Below are 24,921 nucleotides of genomic sequence, written 5' to 3'. Positions count from 1 at the left end.
CTGTTGTAAACATACCTTACAGGGGACTCTGGCTACACAAACCTTCCTTGATTGTTGACACCAGTGAGGTACCCAACTGTGCCAGGTGAAATCCGCTTCAATTAGCCCCACGGAAGGACAAGGCATGTTAAGGAGCAGACTATTGGGCTCCTGAATGGAAGATTTCACAGCATTGACAAGTCTGGAGGAACCCTACTCTACTCACCCAGCAAGGTTTGTAAAATTGTTATTGCCTGCTGCATGTTCCACAACCTCACCCTAAGACGTCAGATACCATTCATACCAGATGAGGGGATGAGGATGAGCATGATGAGAATGAAGCTGGAGACATCAGGGCTGATCTCATCAATCAGAACTTCAACTGAATCAAGGTATGTGATGTGATGTAATAAATGTGATTCAGTGGGGTAGTGCTGAGGTTAGGAATGCCAGATAAGGTTATTAATATGACCCTCAGATAGGTCATAAGTGGCTCCAAAGCCCATGATTCAAATGTGTATGCACATTGTTACTTGGGGTGTACAGGACCGTTATGTACATAGTCTGATGTTTTCACAATGCCCAATCAAGGTGACATATGTACATATGATTTGGCAGTGTAACAAACAAGTATCAATGAGATCTATACCTTATGTTTGTCAATTCCAGATCATAGATTCACTGTTTGGCTCATCTTCATTTGGCAATATCAGACAATGTCAAAGGCAGATGGGATTTGCAGACTGACTTGTGAGGTGAACATGGATTAAAACAGGTACTGACTGGCATGAGATTTGTGGTGTGTGAGTTCTATACCCAGACTGTCAGGACAATGAGATGGTACTGTCCTTTTCCAGACTAAAGACCTCTTTGGTATTGGAGGTGGGGTCAATAGGGCCATGTAGTGTTCAATTGTCTCTGACACATTTCATACTGTGGTATCCAGACCCTCTAACATCATAATGTGTTGCATTGTATGTGAGTTAACTTGTACATAGCTGTCACTGTGTTTCTACTTTGCAGACCAATGTGCATATGTCTGAAGTCTAACATAGGTGAGTGGCAAGCTTACAGATACCTGACCATGGTAAGTGGGAGATTCCATGACTGAGAACATTAGTACTGACCTATGTCTGTTTCATGGGGTATGGTCATTTGGGAACTGTGGTATGGGTATGTGATAAGGCTTTAGCTGATGATACACTGAACCAATCTGTGTGCCTCTTGGAATACAGAAAGACTGAGATGTCCCTAAATTCAGAAGACTGTGGGTTGGTAGTGTTTGATACCTATGCTGCAACACTGAAGTTAGTGTCAGTAGTTCACTATGTGGTAATTGGCATTCTCCAAATAATGATGTGGTAATGTACAATGCAAGTGATTTGTGTAATGTATATAATACATTATCTATGCAATATGTATCCTGGTTATGATGTACATGTGTAATGACCATAGAGAGGAGCATTTTGATACAAGCCTTTCATACATCACAGTTGTATATGGTTGATAAATCACACTAACACATGATCTGTGGTTAAGTGGTATTTATCGGGGAGTGCACAGTAAAATGAGTGATAAGAAACTAAAATAACACAAACATAACAGTGAGTGGTTCAGTTGTGGTGGATGAATTAATCAGGGTAGCTGCTACACCATTTGGAAACACATGTCCAGTGTCCTTGTACCATAGGTAAGTGGAGATAGGTTTCAGAACAGTCAAAAAGGTGTATTTGTGACACACAAGGGGAACCAATCAGTAGAGGTTCACTTCCTGGCAGTGGGTTTGGTCTTGGCATCTGCTCCTTCTGTATGTCTGGGTGAACGTCCACATTTCCAGGGGGGGTGGAGGGGGGGCAGGTTCTTCTTCTACATGGGGTGGGGTGTCTGAGGTATTCCCTTTTCCTGACAGGGCCTCCATTCCACTAGTAGCCAGAGATGTAGAAGGGCTTGATGTTTCATTGTAAGTGGAAGAGACATGATGTTGGATACAAAACCTACTCAGGGTGGTATTCATGTTCCTTGGCACCCCAGCAATGGAAGCCAGGATGGCATTGTGGGCCTGCCACTGCTGCTTGGCTTCCTGGTGGCTGTCCCTCTGCAGCTGTCGGATCTCCCCCATCATAATCAGTACATGGCCCACTGTGGCTTGGGAATGTGGGTAGGCTCCCAAGGCTTGGGAGATAGTGTCCTGGTCAGTTGTGTCCCTCAAAGACCCCATCCTCTACCCCACAACACCCCCCACGCGCCCTGCCTCCAAGTACCTGTGCCCCTGGAACACTGTGCCCAATTACACTGGTGACAGGACCAACATTGTCAGAGAAGATGACAGGAGACTCAGGTATCTGTACTGGGGGGTACACAATGGAAGACACTGTCCTTGGGACACAGGTTTGGGGGCAAATGGTTGCCTGTGATGCAGATGCAACAGGGCTGGGAAGAGTCGCTGTGGGTAGGGTGAGGGTCACAGTTGTTGACTGGCCAGGTGTCCCTGATGGGCCAGTTTCGTCCTCAGTATCCAAGCATCCAGGGGTGTTTTCCTCACTGGGACCTTCATCCATAGGGGTAGTGTCAGTGTCTGGTGTCCTCTCCATTTTGAGAATGGCAAGGTTACCTGTAGTAGAAGTGGAACACACAGTTTCTATAAGTGATAAAACAAGTGATGTTTAACTTAACTAGACATGCTATGTGACATGCACACACTGCCTTTACTTAATCTCCTGATATGACAATAACAGCTGCTTCCAAATCTGGGTTAGAGCATTGTGGGACCCAGTGATTTGCAATTGCATACACCATGCTCCAAGCTCTTGGAGTTTGTTGGTGTTTAGATGACTGCTGATTTGAGTAAAGACATGGCAATGTGCATTTCTCTCCTAGTAAGATGTATGGCATCATTGATTCAACTAACAGCTGGACATTGTACAATGGTGATAGAGCTGGCACACAGTATGGGAGTTACCATTTTACCTGGACCATTGCATGGATGTACTGCAAGTACATCCAGTTTCTCATTGAGTGTTACCCCCCAGGTCAGTTTATGACATTGTTAGGAAGTTTTTCTCAAAGGCCAGTTTGGTAGGGGACACAGCAGTAGCTGTGTTTAGCTTGCACTGGTAGTGGGCCATATAATTTCTGTCACCGCATTGCACTGTAAGACAGTGGAGCATTCAGGAGGGGTTACATTGATTGTTAGTTTCACATGCAAGAGATTTTGAAATGTAGTACACTGTTCTGGTTTTCTTACAGGTGGAACGTCTGGTGGGCATTGTAGTGCTGCCAGTCCCTGTACTTCACATGCCATACACAAACACTGTGGCCCCAGGTAAGTTTAGTTGACATGTGGCATGCCAGAGAGGGGTATTTAGACATTTGAGTACAGGGGTGGTAGGTGATTTGGGCATTGAGATAGGGAAAGGTGATCAGTGAGCATGCACAACAAAACGTTTTGGTGATATGAATGGAGTTGTGACTTACCAGATTCAACTCCCCCAGCTATTTCTGTTAGTCCCTCAGGATGTCCAAGACCTTCTCCCCCCATGATGTGAAAATAGGGGGAGGAGGTGGGAGTCCACCACCAGTCTTGTGGACCACCAGCTAGTGCCTGGCAGTCATGGAGCGTACCTTCCCCCTGAGGTTGTTCCACCTCTTTCTGAGGTCCTCCCTCATTCATGGGTAACTGCCTACAGAATTCACCCTGTCGACTATCCTTTCCTACAACTCAATTTTCCTGGCTATTGAGGTTTGCAGGACCTGTGCTCCAAAAAGGTATCTCTCTACTCTGACAATTTCATCCACCATGACCTTCAACTCATCATCAGTGAAACGTGGATGTTTTTGTGGGGGCATGGTAGGTGTGGAAGAAATGGTGAGGTAGTGAAAAATGTGTTGGAAAACTTTTACTGATGAGGTGTAGGTGCTGTGATGTTAGTGGGTGATGTTTTTTGTGTATTGGGAGGGATACAAAATTGTGTGTTGTGTGTGTTATGCAAGTGTGGGATGAGTGCTGTGTGAAATATGTAGGGGTGCTTATTGTTTGTTTTGCTAGTTCGTCTTATCTTTTTCGAGTCCCTGGCAGTGAGTGGCATTCTGGTTGCAAAGGATTGTAGGTTGTGTAGGGGTGTGTTTTTTAGTGCAGTGTGTAGGTGTGTCAGGTATGTGGATGTGTCAGGTGTGGGGTATTCAAACTATCCAATGTGGTGTTGTGTTCTGGCTGATGTGACTTCAGACTGCGGCGGTTCGCACCGCCAGTTGTTTTCTGCCATGAAAGAACCACTCTTGTGATTTGTGGATTGTAATTTGATCGGACCCTTTTTGCGGGCTGGCGGTGCTGGTGGTCGAACTGCCTTTTTTCAGTCCTCCAGTGTCCTGGCGGTTTCCGGAATATGGCAGTTTTTTGCCGGGCTGGGCTGAGTAACTCCTAATACGGTGGTCGGATGACCACCGACATGGTGGTCTTTCGGCGGCCGCCACCGCGGTGGTCTTACCGTCAGATCACCAAACTAATAATGAGACCCCTAATGTTTAAGACCAGACCTGAAGACTAACTTTAGACCTGAAGTCTAAGGGCACAATTCACAAAGGTAAACTTCGACCTTCAGAACTAAACTCAGAATTCAGGCTTGAGTTTACCTTTGTGTATTGGGCCCTAAGTTTGGTAATCACAAAGAGACTCAACAGGCAAAAAGATACTGCTTATAAGTCCCTTTGTGAATACTAAACATAGACATCAAGTCTAAACTTAGACTTCAGGTCTAATCTTACCTTTGTGACTAGGGGTTTAAGGGCCAGATGTAGGTAGCCGTTTGCCTGGTGCAAACTGCGAAAATCGCAGTTTGCGCCATGCAAACAGCCTAACGCGATGCTCATTCCCAAATTGCGAGTCGGTACCGACTCGCAATTTGGGAATGCGATTCGCAAATAGGAAGGGGTGTTCCCTTCCTATTTGTGACTCGCATCGCAATTCAGAATTGCTTTGTGACCGCGAATGCAGTCGCAAAGCAACTCGCAGTTACCACCAGTGTCACACTGGTGGTAACTCATTCGCAAAAGGGAAGGGGTCCCCATGGGACCCCTTCCCCTTTGTGAATGTCGACAGAAATATTTTTTCAGAGCAGGCAGTGGTCCTATGGACCACGGCCTACTGTGAAAAACCAAAACCAAATGGTTTCGGTATTTTTTCCATTTTGGAACTCGTTTTCCTTTAAGGAAAACGGGCTGCAAAATGAAAAAAAAACTGCTTTATTGAAAAAGCAGTCACAGACATGGAGGTCTGCTGACTTCAGCAGGCCACCATCCCTGTGAGTGCAGGGACTCGCTATGGGGTCGCAAAATGCGACCCACCTAATGAATATTGATGAGGTGGGTCTTTGCGACCCCATAGCGAGTCGCAGGCGGTGTCTGAGACACCGTTCTGCATCCGGGATTGCGACTCGGAAATTGCGAGTCGGACAGAATCGCAATTTCCGAGTCGCAATCTCGGAGTTTCCTACATGTGGCCCTAAGTTACTACAAAGGCGTAAGTTACTACAAAAGCGCAGTTAATGAATACCAAAAAGTAGTAAACTTACTCAGTGTGTAAGCTTACACAAAAAAGTGCAGTTTGCTAATAAGGTCCATCATAGTTTACCGATCAGAATTTTGGGCCCTAGCTCACCCACCCCCTAGGAAACCCTACCATACCCATGCATTTTCATTTGCTAGACACCCATTGGTGCCCAGGATGATTTGACTTCGGTGAATGTAACAAGGGCTTTTTCTGAGAACATCTTTTAAACCTCAAAATGTGCCTAAACAAACACATTGTGAGTGCAAGCTCTGGAATCTGCAGAACTTGCTTTCCTAGCTTTCCTCGGTATCTCTCAATAAAATGGTACTTCAATTTAGCCCACAACAGGAAAAGGCACAAAAAGCAACAGGAAAAGATCCACAGATCAAAGGTTTCTACCCGAAAACCAACATTCCTCTGCAATATTGGTTTCACACTGCTTTGATGAAAAGTTCTGGAACCTGTGGGGGGACACACATTTCCTACCACCCGGAATTCCACCAAGTCTCCCTACAAAAATGGAATGGATCAAATGTACCAGTTTTGGGAACTAGTCCGAGCCACACAAGTGTACAGCATTTCTGTTGGGACAAGTGGGATAATGCTGTGTGGCAGGAATTTTTTGTGCATTGTGGAAGTTGGAGATTCCTGATAATTCCAGAAGTTTCCATCACAGAAATGTGGAAGGGGTTGTGACTGTGAAAATGGTGTAGAATTCCATCAAGGTTGGCAACCCTCAAATCCTCTGGATGTCTACTTTTCAGACAAGCGCCGACCCAAATATCACAACTACTCCTATTGCTGATCTCTCCAGATAGCATTTTAGAACCTTTTCTATTAAGGCCTCTTGGCCCACCCACACAAGTGGGGTACAGTAATTATAGGGAAAATTGGGAAAACGCTGGGTGGTAGGAAGTTTATGGATCCCACATGTTCTGAACATTTCCAATACAGAAATCTGAGAGAAATCTTTGTTTTACCCACATTTTGAGGTTTTCAAGGACTTTTAGGAAAGAAAACACAGTGAGATACATGCAGGCCACACTACCGTTATCTTCCCTGGTTGTCTAGTTTTCAGAACTGTGCAGGTTGATAAGCCCAGACAAGCCTAAAAATCCACAGCTACCCAACTTGTGAAAACAGGGTTGGTTTCTGTGGAAACATTTAATGTGTCTATGTTGTGTTTCTGCCATTTCCTGTTGTGGATGTTAGACTCACCCAACCAAAAGAGATACCACTTATATTAACAGATGTTGAGATATCTATTTGGTAGGAAATGTCTGGCTCCTTGAAATTCCAGATATTTCCCTCAGAGAGATGTGAGAAAATGTGCGTTTTAGCCAACATTTCTGATTTACAAGGGCTTCTGAATAGAAAACTCTTTTGAGGTTCATGCAAATCACATCACACTGGCACTAGTTTTCAGAGTTGTCTGAGTTTGATAGGTGTCCCTGGGTAGTGGTCAATCACAGGCTCAAATCAAAATCCACAGGTAACCTCATTACAAAAAAAACCTTGGTTTTGAATTGGAAAACATTAGACCCACCTACAAGAACTGGATTCCTTTTTTATGTGAGGGCATTTGGGAATGCTGGGTGGTTGGCAATTTGTGGATCAGCACAAATTCCAGAAACTTCCATCCTGAAATGTAATAAATGTGTGATCTTAGCCATTTACAAAACATTTGTAATTTGCAGGACATTGTGGGAAAGTGAGAGAGAATAATGGCAATTACACAGCCCTGGACAATTCACAAAAATAAGGGTTGCTACTGTTTCACCACTTACATAGGTTGGTTTTGACACCTTCAGAAGTGCTAGTATCAACGATAAGATACTGATAACAGGCAACCACTTTGCAGCCCATGAAGACTCCTATCATGCACCACACACAACTAGCCATGTGCCCAGTCTAACACAGCAGTATACTCACATCAACATACTGCTGCCATACAAGGGCCTTTCGCATATGCCACAGGATAGAATCAACAATCAGAACACCTTTCACCAAGTCATCAGCCAACTTCCATATACGCACACAACAAGCAAACCTTTAGTCATATAGACATATATTTGGTTGGAGCCTCAACATGCTGCACACATGAAAGGTAACATGGGTTTTTACTACATGTCAAGTATCTGCTTCATATGTTATTATAGTGATAGCGAATGGATGCCAAGTGAACTTTTTCTAATGGCTCCTATGAGAGCCACATAATGCTCAGGAAAATGTGTCTTTCATGTGTTTTTAACACATTGGCTGTAATAAAAACAACTTCTTCCAAGTTGTAATTGTGAGTTGGAATGTGTCAGAGGATGCCTCGAGGCATAGATTCCACGAACTGAGTGAGAAAATATACCTTTTAAACTAAGGTAAACATGCTGGGTCAGATTCTTGTTAGTGTCCTAAAGAGCTCTTTAAAATATGCTACAGACTTTGCTGCACACAGTACTCTGTGACAACATGTCTACATTCTATACACTGTTATCTGCAGTGCAGTGACAGTGATACACTTGTAATATGGCAAACATAACATCTACCATGTCCTGGCAGCAGATAAAAGTGCAAGCAGGGCATAAGCATGTGTACGAGTGTTTCATTATGAAGAAATAGTTTGAAAGGCTCCTTGCCTGGTAAAATAGTAGCCCTTTGAATGTAGATATAAAAGCAAAGCCATTGAAAGGTATGTTCTAGTGTAGCTCTACATCAGTCAATTTTCCACTACTTCACTTTTGTATCGTATACTGTCAAGCAATTTTGAAAACATAGTCCTGGATGACGTGGGCACACGAGGTAGTATTATAAAGTCTCCTGTCTAATTCCTTACTTCGAGGACACTCTGCAACAACAGCATGGTTGAGTCTTTCTCTTTGTTGCAGGAACACATTTGGTAAAGTATTGATCCTACAACCTTGCAAAGCTTTCCCAGCAGATGAAGTAGAGGCTACTGCTTCTGAGGAAGTGATACTTTTGATGATGGTCAACTGAAAGTCAAGGAATGACATTGGTCTTCCTGTAGACGTCTGACAGTAAAAAAATCAAAAGAGAGGGAGGGACCGGGAGGTTAAAGGTCCAGTGTACGGTCTCCCAAATTAATCATAAACACATAAAGAGTACACTGTTCCTAAAAAACAAAAAGGTCTAGGGAACCTGGATGTTCAGGAGCAAAAGCCCTCACGCATCACATTGGATGACAGGCATCATCATCGGGAATTGCTCCACGTCAGGCCAGCGCTGCAATACCTGACATGCTCCCAGGAAGGGAGCTGTCAGCCGTAATTGCTAATGTGATGACTAGTGGAAGGAAGAAGCAAACCACCAATCCAAAAACAGGAGAGCAAAAAAAGGATAGTTTAAAATTGGTTACTCATTTCAAGCCCACATCATAATTTTAATCAGTAAAGGGAATGAAGACCAAGGTTAAAAACACAAAAGGAAAGTAAAAAATGAATGCAATGCTCAACAACTTTCAAAATACTCATAGAGGATCCCAAAAAGTGTGGTATCTCTACCAAAAGGTCGACATGTTTCGCGTCTAAAGGTCCAGATAGCTTCACCAATTAACATTAGAAAAGAATAAAGCAACCACTTACATTTAGTCAATTGTTAAATGTCATCTAATACGGTCGCCCTAGAAACCAAAAACAAACACCAAAAATGAAAAAAACTAATGTGCATGTTAATCCAATGAGTGATCGCAGGAACCATATAAACAGAAAAATGCTTACCAACCCCAATTAGGAGAAGTAGCTCCATAGGAAGCGCGAGCCAGAGGACTGCATAGATACTTTAAACGTTATGGAAAATAATAAAAAGGAAAAATACATGAGAATATCAAAATTGCAGGAGCAAAACCAAAAGCAATCTAAAAACAGAGGTAGCAGTGGATGGCAAATAGGCTCCAAAGCTTGAAGTGACCAATCACAACAAGTGGTCAAGGGTGATAGATCTACCCGTGAAAATGCAGAGACAGTGAGGAGAAGAACATTACACGATCTCAAAAAGAGGAGAAAGTGTAAAAGTCCAAAAACAACAACAAACGTAAGGCACAGCGACTAGGATAGTACGCTGTAGGGTGCTTACTAATATATCCACGGTCCTCCACGAAGGACCTAACCTCCGGTGCGCATTCCCGTCAAATGGCAGGAACTGCAGCCGGAGCCTGAAATATACATGGCCAGTCAAAACGAGTGGTCAAGGGTAATAAATATATATACCCGTGAAAATGCAGAGACAGAGAGGAGAAAAACGTTACACGATCTCCAAAGAAGGAGAAAGTGTAAAAGTCAAAAGCCACAACAAGCGTCAGGCACAGCGTCTAAGGTAGTACGCTGTAGGCTACTTACTAATATATCCCCGGTCCTCCATGAAGGACCTACCCTCCGGTGCGCATTCCCGTCAAATGACAGTAACTGCAGCCGGAGCCTTCAATATACGCGCGCAGCTAACGCGGAAGCGAATGTCTTCCGGTTAGCGCGTCATTGTAGAGGGGCAATGCCACAAAGGAAGGACCAAAAACTCGTTCCAAGGAAAAAATAAAAATAGAGAAAGGACTCGAGTCTCCATACTTAAGGAGACGAGTTAAAAAGGAGGAGTCACATCGAACAGCCACTGTTAGAGGCACAAAAGGGAAAAATAAAAATAGGTAAAAATTAAGAAGGGTGATTTAAGATAAACCAAAAAAGATATTAAAGGCAAAAACCACAGATCAAAGCACAGTGCGGCTGAAAAATAGTTAAATGGACATCATGTCACCAGAGCCCAGGGTATATCATCGTTTAAACCCTGTATATGAGTCCTTAATTTAAAAACCCATCTCTGTTCGAGTCTGAATAGGAATGGAGGATCATCAGATCGCACTTTAAGTGCCTCCAAAATAGTCCACCATCTATCATCTGGAGTGTGGGGAGTATCAAGAAAGTGTGCACAGAGTTTTGTAGTGATCCTATTGCATCTAATATTGCTCCTATGTTCGTTGATGCGTATCTTAACTGGTCGTGATGTCATACCAATGTATTGCAACCCACAAGGGCAAGTAATCATATAGATGCCATTTTTTGTGTTACAGTTAGTGTGCTTTCTAAGTTGCCAAACCCAATCGGTTCTAAATTCAGTGTCGTCAGATGTCTCGTGAGAGAGCACACATTACAGAGGCCACAGGGATGGTGACCTGTGACTGGAGGGAGATCCCATAACGTTCTCTGAGTGGAAGTGATCTGTGTGGTTTGAGGACGAGTGTGAAGCACCATATCTTTGATACTGACAGTACGTTTGAAGGCGAATAAGGGTCTCTGCACCTGGGTCACCCCACTAGTCAATATTGACCATCTTTTATTGATCAATTTCTTGATATTGTTAGATATGGTGGTATAGGTGGATACACAGGTTAATCTGGTTTGAGGCGGTTTTTCAATTGTTTCTAACAAGGCCCCACAGTGGTTATTTCTAGCTTGTTTACGAGCTTGATCTATGACACGTGGAGGGTAATGCCGATCATAAAGTTTGACTTGCAGAACATCAGCCTGGCGGTCAAATTCACAGGATGTGTTGCAGTTTCTTCTTAATCGCAAGAATTGTCCTACTGGTAAGTTGTCCCGTAGGGATTTCGGATGGTGACTCTCATCTAGCAGAAGGCTATTGCGATCAGTTGGTTTATGATACATTGAAGTAGACAATTTACCGTTGTTATTAGTTAACAAGAGATCTAAAAACGGTAAATGGGTGGATGATACTGTCGAAGTGAATTTCAGAAAAGGATGAATGGTGTTGATCCAAGACACAAAGTCATTGGTGGCAGACAGAGGACCTTGCCAAGTAATCAGGATGTCATCAATATATCGCCGCCACAGTCTAATGTGGTTTTGGAAAGGATTAGACAATGGTAAAATATGTTTCTTTTCAAAGTCATACATATATAGACAAGCCAGACTGGGGGCGAAAGTACTTCCCATCGACGTGCCCCGGATCTGATGAAAAAGCTGATCTTCAAATAGAAAAAAGTTTTTTGTAAGGGCCAGAGTCGCACAATCCATAATGAAACATACCGGAGTGGATAACGAGTTAGAATTTTCTGAAAGTGCTGATTCCACAACCAGAAAGGTGGCCTCTTGGGGGATGTTAGTGTACAGGGCTTCAACATCTAAGGTGATGATACCTTGTACCTGCCCAGTACTATTAATATCTTCAATCAGATTCAAGATGTCTTTTGTGGTCTGTAAATAAGTGGTAGAGTTCTTCCCCAAAGGTTGCAAAAAATGGTCACAAAAAATAGATAGAGGCTCCAGAACTGAGCCCTGACCAGACACTATCGGACGTCCTGGTGGGGGTAGTGTGCCTTTGTGAATCTTAGGTAAACAGTAGAAATATGGGGTCCGCGGTTGGGAAGTATCAAGGAATTCGGCTTCTTTAGCAGAAATCCATGAGTTGCTTCTTGCTTCTTCAATTAAAGTTCTAATCTGAATTTGTAATCGGCCAGTAGGATCACTTGTTATTTTTTCATAATAAGTGGAGTCACTTAAAAGACGTAGACATTCATGTCTGTAGTCAGCAGAATTCAGAATGACGTGATCTAAATGGCCTTGCTCAATGAAGAAGAATTATCATTGAAATGTATATGCCACAATAGAAAAAAGCTATCTCTAGTGTGAAGTTGGATGTTACCCAAATTGAGTGAGTAGACGAGGAGAAATTGTGCTTGGTTTTTCCACTATGCCTATTTTGAAGATTAGGCCCTGAAATTTCTCAAAGTTCCCATTGAAGTGGGAGTCCAATGGTGTGCCCTAGAATGATGCTCAAGAGTTCCTCAATGCACCCTCCATGTGGCACACAAATCTGTTTGGTGCATAATTCACTCAAGGAAGTCATCATTCTAATAGAAACAAACATATTCAAAAGGCAAAACAAATTGCTGTACTGATCTTACGTTCAGTGTTTTTAGTGAACAGGGGAGTTTGGGGCTGCACTTAAGTGGGGGGCTGCCAAGGGAACACTGTCTGTGCTTGCCACTGCACATGCCTGCTCATTGGGTTGGTCTACCTAGCTACTGTCTCTCTGCTGCACTGATTGTGCCTGCATAGAAACATCACAACTGCCGTGGTGAATCAGATCTCATCCTTTTCTCTCAGTTACATTAGTCTCACACATGCAAAGACAAACAGAGGCATAAAATGGTTCCATAAGATTTATTGAATCAGCTGCGTCTTGGTGACAAGAAAATTGAAACACAGGAAAAGTCCCAACATTCTGTCACTAGGCGTAATGTATGTGATTCCTACCTAAATTATGTTAGAGCACAGCATGATAAGCCCTAATCCGCCCTCCAAGATTCCCCCATGGGAAGCCGTCATCCCCCATACCTGAGCAAGGAAGCCTTGTGTCTATAGAGACACCATCCCCATGTAGGCCAGGGAACACGTAGTCTCACCAAGCAGCTGCAGCAAAGTCAATCAGCATGCAGTAGTGGTCACCTGCCTGGAGTTTCCCTCTAACAATCATGGTACAGAGAAGTGTTTTATAATAAAACAGCTGATGTTCTGAGAAAATGTCCCTACCTAGGATGTGTCTCTTTCTCTGAACGTTAGAGACACTGAATACCACTGCTGCCTTCAACCCTATCTCGCTGTAGCCTTGAGGAAAGCAAAAAGTGAAAAGAATATCCTGCTAAGAAATGCAATGCTTTCCTAGGCAAAAGAACAACTAGATAAAGAAAAGAAAATAACACAACGAACGTGGCCGATTCTGAAATAATAACATCAAGCAAAATAAAATGTTACTATGCTAAAGGGCACAAGCAGCAGGCCTGTGTATTATAATAATGTGCCCAGAAACAGCACCATAATGGCTATACAACAAATGCAGCGATCTGATGAACTCCTCTAAAGAACTTCTCCTAAGACAATAAAAAACAAGACAAAAACCAAAAATGGTGCAATGCAGAGAGCCAGGTTGCTGCACTGTTTCAACTTGAGGTAGCAGAACTGTACCATATGTTCCAAAAATGTTGCAGGTCTGCTCTTTGCATCTTCTTATGAACAGTGTGCAATCTTGTACCAATGCTGGCCCCATAGTGCCATAGTGCAAGAGTGTCTGCATCATGGTCAGGATAGTTTTGAGCAAAAAGGGGCACCTTTCTGTATAACAAAATACCCTTTGAGGTATTTTCTTTAATATGTGTGTGTGTTGCAGTATGCAGCATATATGCAAAGAGGAAAGAACAAGGGGAATATATTTCACATTGTTATGACATCATCAGGGCGTAGATGTGTTTTGGCACAAATCCAGGTCTAGAAGTCTTTGTAGATATGAATTTGTGTCAAAAACCCAGGATAGATGCACAGAAAAGCCCCAAAACCACCTATGGTATGCCCCCTAATGCAAAGTGAGGCAGGGCTAAACAATGTATTACATAACTTTGATTTTTACAAAACAATCTCATTTGTGTTGTTTTTGCGGTGTGGATATGTGAAAAAAGTCACACAAATATGATGCAAAATCATTGAAAGTCTGCCCCCTATTTGAGTTAGTGATGCCAAATTTGAAAAGACAAGTCATATAGGAATTTTGTATGGTATAGAGCCTGCATTCATATGTGCTCGGTGCACGCAACTTTGCAATAAAACCTGGGAAATCAACACAAACAACATGCCCATTTTATTGGCACCACATATTCACTTGTGGTTTAGTGGATTAAGGCCATTTTTCCCCTGGGTGGCGCAGTCTGCCTGCAGGGGAAAACAAACATTTTTATTGTACTCTGGGGGGATCAGCCAGTGTCTCCGGAGGGCCGACCCCCAGAATGTGTGAGCACCAGGATTGAAATGGTCTATAAGACAATCTAGCAATGCACGAAGGGCTGGTATGGTAGCTTGGTCAATGTTTTGGATTTGTGGGCCTATTTTATGCTCTTGTGACTGGCTTTTACTATTGATCTCTCTGATATTAGAACACACATTGCCTGCAGCAAGGACAAATCATACAGTCTCTATACTTTGTAAAACACTTCTACAGCGTGTCTTTATAAATTCAAAAGTGCCATGATTTGTAAATGAGGGCCAGCTTATTTAGCATTTGTTTTTACAAACATGTTTCCTGCAATGGGGCAGCCCATGTCTGGGTAGGGATAACACCCAGAATGTATGGTCATCATGTTCTTTTCCCTGAGGGGACACAGGGGATAAAATAAACATTTTTTTACAAAACAAATTTGCCCAGAAGGGGGGGATGGCCTATAACAGGGTGCCCAACCTCAAATAATCATAATATCCAACAAGATCTAGAATATGTCTCTGGAGTCCAGTGATTTCCTGATGTTGGATCCTGGTGTGTCTATGATCCATGAGCAAGAAACTGTTCAAGGATGCATCCTGCTAAGGGAAGACTGTTTGATTTCAACACTTCTGGTAAATTTGCAAGTGTCAGGGTACCAAGTATGGTGATATACATTGCTGCAAAGACTAGCCCCAAATAGCACAATCCTCTCTTGAGGGAAAAATTCCAAATGGTGGGCATATTGTGAGAATTCTATGTTTACCTTGGGGTCCCATATGGGAAAACAATGCTTCCAGCTGGTTCCTTTTTTGTGCATCCTAAAATGTAATCTACATGTGGAAGGGTGCCATTGAACCAATGATAGCGTTTTTGATCATTTTCAAGGTACTTTTAAATATTGGTATGCTCTGTACTGTTGTAGTACATTTGCAATTCTGTATGTGTAAAATGTGTAGGTGTCTACATTCATTTCAGGAAAGGTGACCCAAGAATAAAATATTTCAGTTCTGTATGCGTTGTGAGCTTCTTCCACAAATGTAACTTCTCCGTCCTCATTTGTTAAGCTATTATCTAAACGGAACTGTGTGACTGGTTATCTAGAGTTTTCTTTGATATTTACTGGTTGTGCCATATTAAATAGTAATGGGAACACTAACAGGGGAAAGCCTTTTAAGGGTCAATCTTAAACAACCTACTGTCTAGATAGGTAATCCCTATTCAGCTGGGGATGATTTTCCCTAAAATCGCAGACAAAATTAGGATTGTGATGGTTAGTGAGAAAAAAGATGAACAATCCCAACATATTGCAATAAAAATGTATTTAGAATTCCTATCTAATGCCTAGCATCTAGTGAGAGGAAAGCAGTGATAGATCAATCTGTCCATACTCAGTCCATGAGAGGAGCACTCCCCCATCACCTTAGAAAGAAGGTCTAGTATTTGTCTCGTTAGCTGGCTTGCAGAGACAAGGCTGAGGACTTGCTGGAAAATGACATGCAGCATAGATGAGAATCTTTGTCGGAAGGACCCCTCTCAACCCCCTTTTGGCCTACATGGTGTTTTATAGAAAAGCATGTTTTTGTTCTGAGAAATAGGCCTGACGTGGGCATGTGCCTAAGTGTTACACTGTGTGTGCACTCTTGTGGCTGCAACGACAAACATTATCTCATGTTGGTTTCATACTGTTCCTTGTCAACCTTGATTCAGGAACATCATGAAAAATGTGGTGCATAAAAATAATAACAAAGCTCTTCCAGAATAGCAGTTGATTAGGAAAAATAAAAACATCCCCAATAAAAAACAAGCTATTCTAAAATGAATAAAATGACAATAGAACGTATTACCTAAGTATACGGGCCTGAGCTAAGTTAAAAAATATTTGCCTCAGTACGGTACCAAAATGAACTCATGACATAGTGGTTTAGTTGTAGTGAAGTAGTATTAGCAAGGGTGTTAAAAAATAGTATATGGTTGATTTAGAAGTATGTTGCAGCAAATGTATTGCGCCTTGTAGGACACCATACGTTATATACCCTTCTGTGTGATGTACTTTAGAATTTTGAGTTAGGAGGATTCTTGTGCATGAAGAGAACAGTGACTGTGAAGTGTAGGCGCTCCTGTCATTATGGCACCAGGATATTGAGCAAAAAGGGATTCTTTCTACTACATAGAAGTGTGCATCTTTACACAATGTATTTAAAGCAAACAATTAATTGAGCATTGTTAGCATTTCCAAATGGCACCATTGCCTAATTTCAACAAATCCAGAGCTACATCTGTTAACACAGATGTAGATAGCTTTGCCTTAAACTCTAACCTCTTGGTATGAATAATTTTTGGGTCTCCATGGGTGCTCTCAACTGGTTCCATGCAATGTTTTCAAGAATGATATGTGGAAATGGGGTGCTAGAGCAGTGTCTGCAATTGGTGAATGTCCAATTGTCCAAAGTAGAGATCTTATGCAGAAGCAAGATAACTAAAAGGATTTTGTACATGATCTGTCAGAGTGAAATTGTAGAAATGTTTAAAAGGTGTAACTGAATTAATAAAGAGCCAAGGAATAGGATATAACAGCAACTAGGATCATAATCCATCCCTGACAATGTGAGCCACTATAGGGTGCATACAATACGCCCTTCTCGGATGGTGATCAGAAGAAAATTTGTTGGAGAACGTGGAATTGACAACAAAGGTAAAACGATGCTATGTCATGAAAGCTGTGCAAAGGACTCTTAAATATCACCTAAGTATATGAAGATGTATCAGGTTCAGCAGACATCTAGATGTATCCCATTTTCATTATTATTGTATATATTTTGGACCTGATTCCCATTGTGTCATTTAATTCCAACATATGCGTTAAGTCTTCTTTACACATGGGTCGGAATTATGAGTTTGAAGGTATTGAACACTTCTGATAATTATCAGAGGCAGGAACTACCTCAACATTCATTACATTTCTTCAGGGCAAACCTACTGAAATATAACAGGGAAAAGCATATGCTATTTACTGTATCATGTGGATTTTGGCTCATTAAACAAAATCATCATGTTATTCTCCACAAACACATAATTGGTATTGTTATTTATCAAATATGCTAAATAACACCTAAATTTATAATGATGCCCTTTGTTCTAGATGTAGCCAATGGCAGAGTTGCAGAATTATTTGATAATGTAATAGAAAATTACTATGAACTTTTGCTCAAAATACAAACTGAGCTGAATATGTCTTTGGGTGTTTCAGATTTTAATGTGGCAGAATTCATATTGACATTTGTTAATTTTGATAAAATGCATTCTGTTTTCCCTTTCATGCTGATGAAGAAAAGGAGTTCAGAGTTTACTGGGACAGGTGGTAGGAGCCAATAATGTTAACAATTATATGTGTTTTATTATTGAACATTGAATTACAAATAACAATATGTTTTCTTGATCATTATATTTATTTGTATATCTTTATTTTATATAATATCATTTTCAATATTATTTGTTGGAGATATTTTAAAAGTGTATGTCTCATGTTTAAATTTTTTTAAATTATTTATATGTTCCTATTTTTATAAATATGAAAATAATGTCTATTATGTTTAGTCCATCTATTTCCTTACATATTGTTGATATTTCAGTTCACAATATTTTTGTAGTTGATATTCTTGTTCTTTACATTACGACACCCTTTCAGGTTTAGAGTGCAGCAGAAACTCTGCAAAAAAAGAAGCAGGGAACTCTTGGTAGTTTCCAAGTTTAGGTGGAAAGCAGCATCTTTATATGGAGCACCCTGCTCACTACCAACACTCTGAATCTGCTCACCTCAAATGTCTATTTCTCTAGTATCGTTTGCAAGCATAGGATTAGCACAATGCCATCCACGCCGAGCTAGAAAGGCCATTAAAAGTAATTGCATCCTTTTGATCACAATGTGCATGGTGGAAGGATTTTAATTAGTTAATTCTGTGTAAGCTTGGATTTATTTTTATTGGAAAGTCTTCAGTGTGAATCATACCACCAGGAGACTGTTAGGCTGCTTTTCTACAGAGTGTAAAGTGAGTGTGTATGGGCTCTACTTTTAAAAGGCTATGTATTCTACATATAAGGTATTATGCCTAAGTATAGCTACCATAGGTAGCTTTAACCCAAGCTGACATTTTCTTTTTAAAAAAGTGTTAATCTATATAGGGTGGATTACTCTTCTGAGCATCAAAGACCTTCATGTGATTCATACCCAGTACATTATGTTTACAATTCGAGGCTCACACAGTGAACCCTAATAAAGCATAAATATGGGCATTGAAGAACAGAGCTATAAACAAAATATAAACAATTTAAGAAATAAAAAAATCAGAAATGCTGTTGAGCACATGAATAATGGAAAAGGCAATTGTTAGGTAAATAGGCCACATTCTACTATAAAATACCTTATACTTAGCAGAAAGCAGCATTTCATGTGTAACATTAAGAGTTAACAGCAGGGAGGTTATGGTTAAGTGATGAAACGGGATAACAGAAATGGTACAAGGAATTTCAGTTTTTGTTTTTACTTATACTTACAGCGTTTGTGTAGGAAATTACCCTCTTTCTTGGCATGGTTAGCCCCATTTTCTGCCTGATGTGAGTGTGCTTGACTGTGTTCACTGGGATCCTGCTAACCGGGACCCAGTGATTATGCGCTCTCTCCCAAAACTTTGTATTTCACACTCAATTGGCATACTGGTGCCCCTTATAAGTCCCTAGTATATGTTACCTAAGTACCCATGGCATTGGGGTTCCAGGGATCCCTATGGGTTGCAGTATATATTTTGCCGCCAATGCAAAGGCTTCTGCAGGACTGCTGCTGCAGCCTGTGTGAAAAGGTGCAAGCACCCTTTCACTGCTACTTACACGGCACCAGGTCACTTATAAGACACCCCTATAGCAGGCCCTGCAGCCCTAAGGGCAGGGTGCAAAGTACCTGTGTATGAGCGCACCCCTGCACTAGCAGAGGTGCCCCCACAAACTCCAGGCCCATTTTCCTGGACTTCGTGAGTGCAGGGATGCCATTTTACGTGTGTACTGGACATAGGTCACTACCTATGTCCAGCTACATAATCGTAACTCCGAACATAGGCATGTTTGGTATCAATCATGTTGGAATCATACCCCAATCCTTTTGCAAGCATTGATTGTATGATTAGAGGACTCCCAGTATTGCCATTACAGCCTTCTGAGGGTTTCCGGGCAGCCAAAGCTTCTGCCACCTCCCAGACAGGTTTCTGCCCTCCTGTTGCTCAAGCAGCCTGCGCCCAGGAGGGCACAACAAAGGATTTCCTTTGGAAAGGGATGTTACACCCTCTCTCTTTGGGAATAGGAGTTACAGGTTTGGGAGGGGTAGCCTCCCCAAGCCACTGGCAATGCTTTGGAGGACACATTTGGTGCTCTCCTTGCATAAACCAGTCTATAACGGTTCAGGGACACCCAGTCCCTGCTCTGGCATGAAACTGGACAAAGGAAAGGGGAGCACTCTTCTATCCGTCACCACACCAGGGGTGGTGCTCAGAGCTACTCCAGAGGGTCCCTGGGTTTTGCCATCTTGGATTCAAGGTAGGCAGGTTACTATGGGAGCATATGAGTGGCCAGTGCCAGGAGGTGATGTCAGAGCCCTCCCCTGATAGGTGCGTACCTGGTTAGGTAACCAATTCCCCTTTCAGGGCTATTTAGGGTCTCTCCTTTGGGTGGTTCCTCAAGTTTGGATTGTAAGTCTCCAGCAGGAATCCACATCATCCTCCACTTCAACTTCTCACTGAAGAAATTGCAGCTGGACCCTCCAGGAACTCTACAAGCTGCAACAAAGAAGCAAGATGCCTTCTGCAACATTGTATCTCCAACTCCTGCCAGCAACTACAACTGTTTCTCGGTTGTGCATCCTCTGAAGACAGCCCGTCTTCAACCTGCATCAGAAGAGGGAATGAATCTCCCTTGGGGTGAAGAAGTCACTCCCCTGCTTCTGCAGGCACCAACTGCAATGACTACCTGCTGTGTGGATCCCCTCTCCTGCTGAGCTGCATGGATCCTGCATCATGGGTGGTGGACTGAGGTGGTCCCGACTTTGGTGGAGATAAGAGCTTACCTCCCCAAGTAAGACAGTACCCCCGTGCACCACATTTTTTGCAGCAGCCAATGCTTCTCTGCATACGTCCTCCAGGTTCTTCATGCATCTTATAGATTCCGCCCCCAGCACTCTATCCTGTGACGCACAGCTTCCTGAGTTGTTCTCCGGCGGCGTGGGAGCCTTTGTCGTAGTGCTGCGTGGGCCTCTTCTGTAACTTTCCTGTCCCCATGCTGTGGGACTCCTGTGTACACTGGCTGGTCTTTTGTGGAGTCGCTGAGTTGCTGAGAGCCCCCTTTGACTCCCCTTCATGGGTAGAGTCCACCTGATCCTTCCTGGTCCTGGGCAGCTCCATTTTACGCTAACTGTGAGCTTTGTGTGTGCCAAGGCTTGTTGGTGAATTCCGACAACGCAATCCTGACTGCTATCTTCCAGCCAGCATGGGACATGACATGCACCCTCCAGGAACCCAACTCCATCTTCTTGGGTGCAGCAATGACTTTTCTTCTTCACCGGTGGTTCTCCTTTTGCACCTTCATCCAGGTTAGCAGGGGCTCCTGTTCTTCCTGGACTCTTCTGTGCTTCTTGGACTTGGTCCCCTTCTTCCACAGGTCTTCCTGTCCAGGAATCCACTGTTGGTGTCTTGCGGTCTCTTCTGGGTTTTGCATAATTCTTCTTCTCATTTTTGTGAATGTTCTGGGAAAGTTACTTTGATTTACTCCTGCTTTCCTGGTCACTGGGGTGGGTTCTAGTACTTACCTTTGGGGTTTTCTAGTACTTCCAGCTCCCCTCTACACACTACACCTGCCTATTTGGGGGACTGACTTTCACATTCCACTTTCTTAGTATATGGTTTGTGCTACCCCAGGCCCATTTCTAACTATTGTGATTTTCACTGTTTTCTCACTGTTTTCATGCCTATTTCTGCATATTAGTGTATATAATTTGTGTATTACTTACCTCCGAAGGGATTATAGTCTCTATGATATTTTTGGTATTTGTTTCACCAAAATAAACTACCTTTATTTTTGTAACTCTGAGTGTGTAAGTACTGTGTGACTACAGTGGTATTGCATGAACTTTGCATGTCTCCTAAATAAGCCTTGGCTGCTCATCCACAGCTACCTCTAGAGAGCCTGGCTTCTAGACACTGCCGCACTATACTAATAAGGGATAACTGGACCTGATATAAGGTGTGGGTAGCATAGGTACCTCCCACACACCAGGCCAGCCTCCTACTGTTTGGAAGCTGCAGAATGGGGAAATACAAATTAAACGCAAGCGATAGTGGAAGGCCATGCTTTGTAAATCTTTCACACATTTAAATTTAATATGCATCTTGTGCTTGCTTTTTAGAAGCCTAATTAATGAGGAGGGGCATTTCTGACATGGGGTATGATTCCAACATAAAAGGATCTTTGGAGATTGCTCCTTATTCTAATGAGAGGCATGCAAAGTGAGAGCATGTTTCCATATCCTAGTCTTCTGGAAGCTCTCAAAATATTAAAATTTTGGAAAAGATATTCTTGATGACAGTAGTTTTCAAGGAGCAACACACATTGAAAAGCAGCCATTTGAGAACAGTGAGTACTGGACAGATGTTATAACACATCTAGTATTAGATCTCTTACTATTCCTCAAATCCCAGTGTACACAATGGGTTGGTTTCTAAGTTGCCTGGTATGCACAGTACCCAGTATTTACTGGATCCAATAAAATCCATAGCCTTTCCTACATTTTAGCATGTGGATTTTAATTCATTAAAAAAATACTGTATTACTGTGGACTGCAGATTTTGGTGAGGTATGCCTATTACACCAAAACACTTAGAGCAGGTGCAGAAAATGACATCTGCCCATTTGGGACCCTCATAATTAGGGCCTAAATTATGAATCTAGTGGTGCTTGAAAGACAGCTCATAATGTGCTAGCTGGTGTATTGCTAAGCCACTAAGGAGAACAAATCTATAATATAAAACAAGAAGAGCTCAATTTCAAATGTAAGATCTTTCTTGGGGATAGGGTCTGTTTAAGAGCCTTGAGCATTTAAAGGTAGCATGTTGCTGAAATTGCCATTGCAAAAGTGTGGTCTCTGAATTGAAGATTCTCATCCAAAAGAAAGCCTGGAGAATTAGCTGTGATAATTATTTTGTGAAAAAACTTCAGTAGTGGTAGAGCTTTGGACCAGCAAAGGTAATTATCAATTCATATTTTCGAGTGAGTAGAAGAAATTCCATGTTGATATCATTGAACATCAGGAGTTTCCATTTACTTTGTTGTGTATGCATTCCAGCAGCAGTTTGACTGAGGAAATGGATTTAATGAGTCCAATTTGGAAAGCTGAATATTTTCAGCATTGAGATGAAGAGAGATACCTAATTCATTGACTTCATACAATGATCCTAGGGCAATTTTGAAGTGAACACAGACCACATGGCATGTGAGTGGATTAGGAGATGGATCATTCAATCTGTGTTCATTAAGAGGAAATTGAGGTGTATAATTGAAATAATTTCATCAATGCTTATTCTATCTCCATGCATGTGTAAGAAAAATTTTAACTCGAAGACTGCTGTAAGATTGAGTACGATGAGTTGACAAGTTTGGCCATCAGAAACATTATATGAAAAGCTATATCAATTACTGTTTAAAGACTATGGTGAGTTCAGTGTTGCCAAAAGAGAAGTGTAGATGTCAATTTATTTCTTAGGAAGGTGCCACCCACTTCCATGACTGGCTCCACCTTTTATCTGAATAGACACTACCCAAAGCTGTGTGTAATGCCTGATCTGAATTGTAAAGGTTGGAAAGGGTATGGTGGCTGGCATCTTTTTGAGAGCTTCAGGCAACTGTCCTCAGTGACACTTTGAAAAAGTAGAGTAGAATTGCCCATTTTACAGCACATTTTCCATAACAATTTTCTAAAAAGCCAAAGGGGGCTGCTAACAAACTGCATTTTGTAGTATGTATAGAGGCGCTACAATACCACAGATAAAGTACTACAAAATGCTACTCACAAACCTACAAGTGCAAATCTGAACCTCTATCTTTTGTGTGTCGAGATCCTCACACATATTTTACTACTTAGTAATGGTAAATATGGAAAGGAACAAGGTGAGTGTCTGGAAAAAAGAGCACTCATGCTACAAAATGGGAGGGGTTTAGGGAGGACTAATGAGTGGTTTAGGCATGGTTAGAGAAGTATTTAGAGAAGGACAGGTACTATCCCACAAAGAATAGGCTAATTGACTATTCACAAACTGGCACTTCTAAAGCTACTGCAGCCAAAAAGGCACTCAAAACAGGAGTAAATTACTGCAGCTCAGAGCTAGAGTAAGTACAGCACCAAACATGGCCAACCACTGATAGTGCATCACTGTCACCTAGAAAATAATGGAGGTAGCGTCCCCACAGGATATAATGTTAAATTAAATTATTTACAAATATTTACAAATATACATAAATATAATTTAATACTAAGAAAATCTGAAAAGAGATCATATTTATTATTTATTATTTAAATGAATATAATATATTGCAACATACAGGAATTTATTTTAATTTAATTTAACATTTCTGAAAAAGTATTTTTATTTAATTAAATGTGTAAATTATGAAATGTTTGATTCAAAATTGTTATTAGTTTTGCAGTATGTCTTTTATCTTCTTCTACATTTAAAATAGATATAAAATGATGTTTCAATAATATTTACCATGAAAATATAATTACTAATTTATTCATTTTTTTTATTAAATAAACCTTTTTACTTTTACCCATACTTTACTATAGAGAGATCACAGTCATGGTGGAGAACTCCATATGGTAAATTATAAGGAAACTTCAAAATGTTTATTAATTTTTAAAGTACATTAGAACAATTATTTTAATTGTAAATAAATGTTGTCGTTGCTTGATCACCTCTTAACCAGTAGCGTACATGGGAAAGTTGCTGCCTTGTCCAGACAAAGGAAGAAATTGAAGAACCAACGCTTTCACTTTGCATTCTTCCCATGACAAAAGCTCCTTTCTTTAGGTTTTTAGAGGCAGAGACTAAAGCTTTGAAATCTATAGAAGATAGAGTCTCATAAACATGAACATAAAGGCAAATTTCAATACAAAGCTTTCTGCCTTACTCTAGTACAGTTGCAAGAATAGGCTCTGCAGTAGTGTCATGATTCTGCAGGTGCCGGTCACCCAGGACAGAGAAAAAACAAAGAAATAGTAGAAAGCCATTTCTGGAGGCCTCACCTGACAGTGTCTGTTTTGGGATATTTTGAACAATGTGACATATGTGCATGGGTCAAGACTCAGCATATGAAACCAGCAGTTTTCTTACATCCTGTTCCCACTCCCAGTATTTTATGGACAAGAATATCAATGGACTTTGCTACAGAAGTTCCTCGTTCAGATGGCTATGCAACCTTACTGGTAGTGGTGAACTTTTACAACAAATTAGAACATTTAATCCACTTGAAATGACTTCCCATAGCTGTGAGAATCACTGAATTTGTTTTGCTACAGATTTAGAGATGAAATGCCTGTACAA

The sequence above is a fragment of the Pleurodeles waltl genome, chromosome 8 (genome assembly GCF_031143425.1).
Source record: "Pleurodeles waltl isolate 20211129_DDA chromosome 8, aPleWal1.hap1.20221129, whole genome shotgun sequence".
NCBI classification, from domain to species: Eukaryota; Metazoa; Chordata; class Amphibia; order Caudata; family Salamandridae; genus Pleurodeles; species Pleurodeles waltl.
This window is presented reverse-complemented; position numbering follows the sequence as displayed.